Here is an 8449-nt window from a genome sequence, read left to right on the forward strand (position 1 = left end):
CAGAGAGCTCTTTTTGGGTGACCTCACCCACTTTGTTCTCCTAATAGATATTTTTACCCTAAACAATGATTCATAGCAACTTAGTAGGGATCCTAATTAATAATTCAATAAAACTTTTGAAACAGTGGGGTAAATTCTTTGATTATTCATTTGGCCTATGATTTTATCCATGCATAATTAACACAATTTAATAAAGACCAATTCTGGTTTATTACTCCCAATTTATTTATTTTCACTTGTAAATTTCCCAAAACATACTAGAAGGGGTTTTAAACTAATCAACAGTTTTTCCATTACTGCTTCTTCCAAAATAAACTGAACATCTGGCAAGTTTGGGGGGGTTTTAAATTAAAATTCTATATAATGTATCACTCGTTACCTGCTGGTCTTGTCAGCATGATTCAGACCCGGATTCTGCAAGCATTTACACACATGCTTAACATTAATTATGTGTATATAGTCCCACTGAAGTCAAGTTCACGAGTGGTTACAGGACTGGGGCCTCAGTATGTATACCTTCAATACTGCATGGTCAGGTTACCTTAAATAACTCTTATGTCCTGAAATCCACAGTCATCACAGGATTTTGAAGAACTGAGTTTTTATTATGTTAATCTATACTTAAATCCCTAACTTCAACTTTTTTACAGTCAGAGGAACAAAATAAGAGCCATATGACTGTTCATTTACAATACTAACGTTGGACAAGGAACTGGTAATGAATAATTATTTTTTGCATCATTTTCAGCACAGGAACTGCCTACAAATAGACCACGATTTTTTTACAATTATTTGTTATCAGAAATTCTTGGTCAGTGGCTTGTTCTCAATCAGTTCACTGTGAATATTCAGTATTCAAAATTTGAAATTGAACTGTTCTGAATGGACACATAAGTCACATAGTAAGTTTCTCCTCTCTGACTAGATAAGAATAACTCAGAATTAGGCCACCACTGTGGACACACACAACTGCAAATTCAAAATGTGCTTTCTTCAAATATTCTGCAATATTTGATAAAAAGAATACAGTATGGGTCAGATTCACCAATATGGCCTGACTGCTTATGCCAGTGGTCCCCGACCTTTTCATCTGGCGCCCGCCAGATGAAGGACCATGGCAGCGGTCAAGCATCCGCCGAAATGCCGCCGAAATTCGCTGACCGCTGGCCAGGATGCGGGCGCATTTAGATGCCCCCACGGGGACCATGGCACCCACGGGCACTGTGTTGGGGACCGCTGGCTTGTGCCATTCAAGCAACACAAAGCAGTCATAAACCCGATTTAACTTATCAATGATCAGTTAATTTGGGCTAACAGCAGCTTTACATAACGGAAGTAGTGCAAGACAGCTAGACCGTACTAGTGAATCTGGTCCCTTGTGCCTACCACCAGCAATTTGTAATATTTATACCAAAGCAGACACCACCATGCTTTTATAGCTCTAATTTAAAACTGTGCGTTAAAGGTCTAAACAGCTCAAGAGCAGGGAAACACTTGGAAACACTTAACACACATGCTTATTTTTATACATGAGTAGTTCCATTGCCATTGATAGGACTACTGGTTTTCTTAAAGCTATGTATTTGCATGTTTAAAGGATATGGATATTGATTAGCAGAGAAGGAAAAAGGTAATAATACACTGTTTATTTTCCATGTTGTGAGTTTGTATCCTGGTTACAAAATTGCAGTGTGAAGTACAACATATTCATTGCTAATGCAAGTGAATACTGTAGCAAGAAAACCATTGCTCTCAGACTGAACGCTCAGGTCTTCTGCTGTTTTATGCCAGTATAAATTAGTGATAATGTAGACAGGGCCAATCAAAAGAATACTTTCACCAGATTACTCAGAAGGCAAACTTATGGTACTTAGCACATAGAGGACATGCAAAGAGCAGCCCAGGACAGATAGGCCTTGTTCATGCCTTAAGCAACATCTGAGGGCAGAGGAAAGATTCAGACTTATTCAGAATGTTGATCTATCTCACAGAGACTTTGAATCTTAACTGTGCTGCTTTCATAATTGTGTCACCATTTTTCCTGTTACAGTGAATTTAAATGTTGGTGCAGTAGTGAATTCTCTTCTCATAGTACTAAGTTAAGCATTTACTGCAAGAGGTAAACTATGCAAAACTAATAAAAAAAGATTTATTTTAAATTTAGAAGTTGGTATTTCATCTCAACAAATTGGAGTGCTAGTTTACAATTCCTACTATAGCTAAGTGACTGCAATCTAAAAATCTCTGCACATCAAATTGTGTTATAAATTATAATCATATACCAATTAAGCACAAAGTTCTAGACTTTGACACTGAAAACAGACTCCTCTATCTGAGTGAGAATTTGACCCTGCATGCTGTACACAAACAAAACTCCTATTGTTTTCATAGGGAATTTTGTTTGGGAAAAGTGTCCAGGACATGGCCCTTAGCCTGATGGTGTTCACTTTGATTAATAATCAGATCCTAAGCACATCACCCAGAATGTGCTTAGTGACAACCAATATACACATTTTAAACATCAATACCAGCTGAACGATGAAACTTCAAGTAGTGCAAGTGTGAAATATATTTTTAAAAAAATACAAGACTCCAATCCTGCAAGCTGATCATGTGGCTGGTACTCTGTGCCTATGCAGAGCCCCCTTGACTTCAGTAAGGCTCCCTGCATTTATTAGGAATCTGCCTGGGTGGATCAACTTGGTATCTTAGTGCATAAAGGGCACATGACAGAAATACTTTTTCAGTCATGTTTTACAGGACATTGCTGTCGCATTTAGACCACAATTCCAACACACACAACAGAAACACAAACAAACCCAGTGTTATTATCTAGAGCTGCTTTTACAAGCATTTTATACCACAGTAATAGCTGCTATAGAAAAATCTTAGATTCAAAGTGTGTATTACTTTCATATAAAAATCGTATAAGGCAATTGGCCACATCTACAGACCCATGTCTCAAAGACATTTTGCTTCTGTTTATACTGGGAAAATTACCCATACTTGTCAATGAGCATCTTAGATGGTAAACTTGTTGGGGAATGAACTAGGAATTTCTCTGCATTCGGCATACTACCAAGCACCATTTCTGTACTCAATGCATAATGCAGGTTCCCCAAGGTCTTCCTTGATGGGACTTCCTACAACTATAGCTATTAGCAGTAATGCCTTGAAAGGCATTTTTCACAGCTTTCCCACTAGACATACCAATGTTGGGAGCCCTATTATAGGCACCCACCGTCTGCCACGGTTGTTTTAAGCACCACATCATCTAACTGGCTCAAGGCAGGTCTATTGCCAGCCACGCTGAGAACAGTGGTAGGAAATGGAAGTTTACATGCACCAGGCAGGGCTGTTATAGGCCCAAGTTGTAGACCAACAGTCACAAGAGGGCTCCCAACACTGCTAACACCAGGGGAACTGAGCCAGCAAATATCTGGATCATTTCCCCTAGTACAGCCCAGGCTAGCCGAGGGTAAAGGTTGTTTGGCTGGTAGCACAGCCAGGGCCAAACTGTGCTCTAGGCCCAGTGCACGTAGGTGCGTTTCTAACAGGGAGGAGAGGAGAGAGGAGGGGACTGTGTTTTTGGGCAGTGCCCGGAGGAGGAGGGCAGCCCCGATCCTGCTCAGGTGCCGCTGGAATACAAGCAGCAGCCCCCAGGCCAGGGCTACAGCACGCGGCCTGCAGCGGGTCAGGACGGGGGCTGGGCCCGGCCTAACTACACGGCTAGCGGTGCCCAAGCTCGCTCTCCCCGCGGCCGGCGGGAAGGGGACACCCGGGGCAGCATCTCCGCAGCTGAGGCACCAACAGGGAGGCGAGGCCGGGCCGGGCCGGGCCTGGCGGGGCGGAAGGGGGGAAAGACCCAGGCAGCAGCTGGGCGGCGGCGTTGGAGGAGGGGCGCGCTGCGAACCCTGCCCAGGGAGCTGCGCCCGCCCGCCCGCGCGCCAGAGTCCGAACGCCGGCAGCAGCCAGGGGCGCGCGGGAGGCCCCGGGCTCGGCCCCGCCATTGGGCACAAGAGGCGGCTCCGTCACCGCCTGCCGGGGAGGGGGAGTGCTGGGGCTTGTATAACAACACTGGGGGGTGAGCGACACCCTCCCCGCAACCCGAGCACCGGGCCCAGGGGGAAGCGCGGCCCCCGCCAGGCACCTCCCGCCTGCAGGCCCGGCCTGGGGGCGCTGCCCATGCGCCCCCAGCCCGGGCCTGCAGCAGACGCCGCCAGCCCTCTGCAGGGAGCAGCGGCCCCCATCCCCCTCCAAGGCCCCCGGGCTGCAACAAGTGCCGCGGCCGAGCCCCGCACATCCGGGGATCCGCTCCCAACTCCGGCCCGGCCTGCCGCTTGCTCCCTGGGCCGGGCGGGGAAGGGGTTACTCGGCCCCTCCCAACGTGCACAGCCCGGGGGGAACCGCTGCCCTGCGCCCTTGCTGTGACTCCGGCTCCCTCCCCCGCGGCTGCTGAGCAGCAATTGCTCCTGCTCGGTACATGTCTCACCGCGGCTTCCCTGCCACCAGCATCGGGCCCCGAACCGAGCGGGATCCCCGCAGCCGGGGGGCGCTGATCACCTGCAGGAAATGTCCGCAGCCCCCCCACCCCCGCTCAGCTCCGCCACTCCATTAACTTTCCGTGTGCCGCAGTTACGGGGGGTCAGGCTCGCGCCGCGGGGGTGGAAGTTGCTGCTTTTATGTCCCTCTGTGTTGTTTGGCGTCTTTTTCGCCTCTTGCCTGTTTCTTTTCCCAGTCCAACTCTCTCTCGCGCTCGCTTTCCCATCCGTCACAGCGGGAGAATTAAATGCTTCCCTCCTTTGTTTCCGTTGTTGATCATCTCCCCCCATTAGACTCAAAATAAATTCAAAGCCAAAACCCTGCCGATCTGGACACAATCGGTCTCGACGCGGTCCGAGACAAACACATGTCCTTCCTTCCAGTCGATCACCTTCTCTGCCTTTTCAAATGCAAAAGTGAAATTAACCTTCCTTTCCCTAGCAGCAGCTTCACCTAAAATCATATGATCCATAACACCGCTGACCTTTTATTTTTAAATCAATATTAATTATTTGAGAGCAGGCACTTCCTGTTTGCCAAACATTTGTGTAAATCCACATAGAGAGACAGTAGTAGTTTAAAAAAATTACCTTGTTTAATGTATTATTCGCGGTATTTATATAATTCCTCAAGGTTAACGCTGTTGCCAGGGGATGCAAAATGGAAATGAAAACACTCAGCTGAATAATCGCAGGAGCAAAACTAAAAGTTACTCCCTCAGCTTTGGCTGAGAAGAGTCCAGATCGAAAGCAAAACAAGGAGAGGAAACTGCGAGGAGCTGAGGCTTGGAAATTCCCCCCACCTCTCCCCGGCCTGTTTGTGCAAAGATGCCGGGAGGGGGGAGGGGGGGGGCTGAGATGGGAGAGGTGCGGAAGTTTACCGCAGCCTTTCATTGGCAGACACAGCCGCTTTCATCATTTCTCGGAAAAGTCGATTTCATTTTCACTTCCCTCCAGCAGCGGCAGCGAGCAGCAGTATGTTAGTGTGTTGAAGGCAGAGAGAGACAGAAAGAGCTTTCAGTTCCAGGGCATGGAAAACTAAAAACACAAGACAGCAGCCTCATGTTTTTCCCCTCCTCCAAACAATCCACAAATAAGTGACTGGGAGATTGTTCTCTTCTAGGGTGGAGTGGGATTTGAGGGGGCAAATGTCCCAATCTCCAGATCTCTATGGAAATACAGCTTTAAAGGGAAATAAATGTATGTACTGAAATTGGGCATGCACAAGCCTGAAAATAAAATGGTATGGAAAACAAACCTAGTGTCTTAAGTACATAAGAAATGGACCAAAATTAAAAGCCAAGTCAATATGGTTGGTTGAAGCTAAAATAGGTCCACAAAGTCTGTATGCTTGACAAGCACAACTCAGGTCTGTGCTACCATTACACTGAGTATGTGCAAAAACAAGGAGGAGTCCTTGTGGCACCTTAGAGACTAACAAATTTATTTGGGCATAAGCTTTCGTGGGTGTGTTCTAGCCCACGAAAGCTTATGCCCAAATAAATTTGTTAGTCTCTAACGTGCCACAAGGACTCGTTGTTTTTGCTGATACAGAGTAACACGACTACCACTCTGAAAACTGAGTATGTACAAATTCAGCAGTTTGCCAGTGTATTCACGGCCAGCACATACTCAATTTCTTCACAGAAAGATCTATCTTATGTGCAGTTTGACCATTGCATCTGAAAATCTTAAGTTTAATTTTCAAGCCTTCCTTTAGTCTTTATTCAAAGCTTCAGCTGTCACTGAAATAATATATATTTCCCATCTTGAGCCCCAATCCCACATGTCTTTGCTCAAATGGAGTATGAGTAAAGGTTTGCAGGAATAGGCCCTAGGATTATTCAGATCTTTTCAGTATGTTGTGTCAGAAAATACATGGTCTAGTGGTTAGAGCACTATCCTGAGACTCAGGACCATTTCCCAGCTTCACCACAGACTTCCTGTGTGACCTTGGGCAAGTCACAGAGGCCTGGTCTATTAAAATTTATACTGGCCCATAGCTACATTGATCCGAGATGCGGAAGAAAAAAAAACGCTCTAGTGACACAGCAATGCAGACTAAACCACCAGGATAGACGCAGTCATGCTGACAGAAGCCCTCTTCTAATGGCTAATGGCATTTGGGGAGATGGTGTTCCCATACCAGTAAAACGTCTCCTTCTGTCAACTTACGCTGCATCTACACCAGGAGGCTATGCAGGTATAAGTTCTGTAGTGTAGCCATAACCTTAAGGTATGTCTACACTGGCAGAGTTACAGCACCAGCAGCTACAGCGCCATTCAGAGAGCACTGAAAGAAAACCGCTGTTGTGTGTTCACAATTGTGTCAGCTGCCTGCGCAATAGCATGTTCACACTTGCTGCATTTGCAGCGGTATTCGGAGCGGTGCACTCGTAGCAGCTATCCCACAGAGCATCTTTTCCTCTTCTGCCGCTAAGAGTTGTGGGAAGGCGGAGCAGGTTGCGGGGCATCCTGGGTCTTGTCCCAATGCCCCGTGATGCATTGCTTCGCATCCCAACAATTCCTGTGCTTCCATCTGCATTTGGTGCCATCTTTCAACGATTTGTGAACTGTGTGCTCCACCTCTTCAGTCTGCAGGAATGGATCCCGCACTGTTGACCAGTATGCTGCTCGCTCTGACTAAGGCCTTGTCTACACTGCCACTTTACAGTGCTGCAAGTTTCAGCTCTGTAAAGTTGCAGTGTAGACAGGGCATCAGCCACTCGTGGCCACAGCAGTGCTTTAGTGTTGCTAGAGAAGACATACCCTATCACGTCACAAGTGGCAGTGGAGTTATTCCTTAAACTACAAAGGCAAGAGGAGTGCAACATTGATCTCGCCACTTGTAGTAGCTACGACATGAGATTGCTTGCGGCATTCACGGAGGTGCTGACCACAGTGGAATGCCGCTTTTGGGCTCATGAAACAAGCACTGAGTGGTGGGATCACATCGTCACGCACATCTGGGATGACGAGCAGTGGCTGCAGAACTTTCATATGAGGAAAATCTCATTCATGGGACTGTGTGATGAGCTCACCCAGCCCTGCGGCGCAAGGACGCAAGAATGAGAGCTGCCCTGCGTGGGGATTGCACTGTGAAAGCTGGCTACTCCAGACTGCTACCAATCGGTTGCTAACCAGTTCAGAGTGGGAAAATTGACAATTGGACTAGTGTTGACAGAAGTGTGCAGGACCATTAATTGCATCCTGCTCCGAAAGTCTGTGATTTTGGGCAACGTGCATGACATTGTGGATGGCTTTGCACAAATGGGGTTCCCTAACTGCGGAGGGGTGCTAGACGGCACTAATATTCAAATTCTGGCACCAGACCACCTAGCCACCAAGTACATTAATCGCAAGGGGTATTTCTCAATGGTTCTCCAGGTGCTTATGGATCACCATAGGCATTTTACAGACATTAACGCAGGCTAATCTGGTTCACCTTTCGGAACACTGGCCTGTTCAGGAAGCTGCAAGCAGGGACTTTCTTCCTGGACCAGAAGATCAGCATAGGGGATGTCAAAATGCCCGTTGTGATCCTGGGAGACCTTGCCTACCCCTTAATGCTGTGGCTTATGAAGCCATACACAGGGCACCTTGACAGCAGCAAGGAGCAGTTCAACAACAGGCTGAGGAAGTGCAGAATGGCTGTTTGTGGAGTGTGCTTTTAGCCATTTAAAGGCCCACTAGCACTGTCTATATGGGAGGCTGGACCTGGCTGATGACAATATTCCTACGCTTATAGCTGCATGCTGTATGCTCCATAATATTTGTGAAGGGAAGGGTGAAAGTTTCACTCAGGCCTGGACTGCAGAGGCTCAGTGCCTGGAGGCTAAATTCGAACAGCCAAAGACCAGGGCTATTAGAGGGGTGCAGCATGGGGCCATAAGGATCAGGGATGCCTT

At 47.1% G+C, this 8449-nt stretch overlaps 1 protein-coding gene across 5 annotated transcripts in view; it reads right to left on the reverse strand.

Annotated features, from left to right (window-relative positions):
- Positions 1-5370, reverse strand: part of IRF2 (interferon regulatory factor 2) — a 66238-nt gene extending 60868 nt beyond the window's left edge. For 2 of the 5 annotated variants that reach the window (XM_039540471.1, XM_039540465.1), the window contains exon 1: positions 5133-5370. The gene's annotated coding sequence lies outside the window, so the exon portion shown is untranslated. The other 3 variants (XM_039540469.1, XM_039540468.1, XM_039540466.1) reach the window with 3 other exon arrangements.
- Positions 5371-8449: the final 3079 nt, after the last annotated feature.

Source organism: Mauremys reevesii, linkage group 5 (genome assembly GCF_016161935.1).
Source record: "Mauremys reevesii isolate NIE-2019 linkage group 5, ASM1616193v1, whole genome shotgun sequence".
Taxonomy (NCBI): Eukaryota; Metazoa; Chordata; order Testudines; family Geoemydidae; genus Mauremys; species Mauremys reevesii.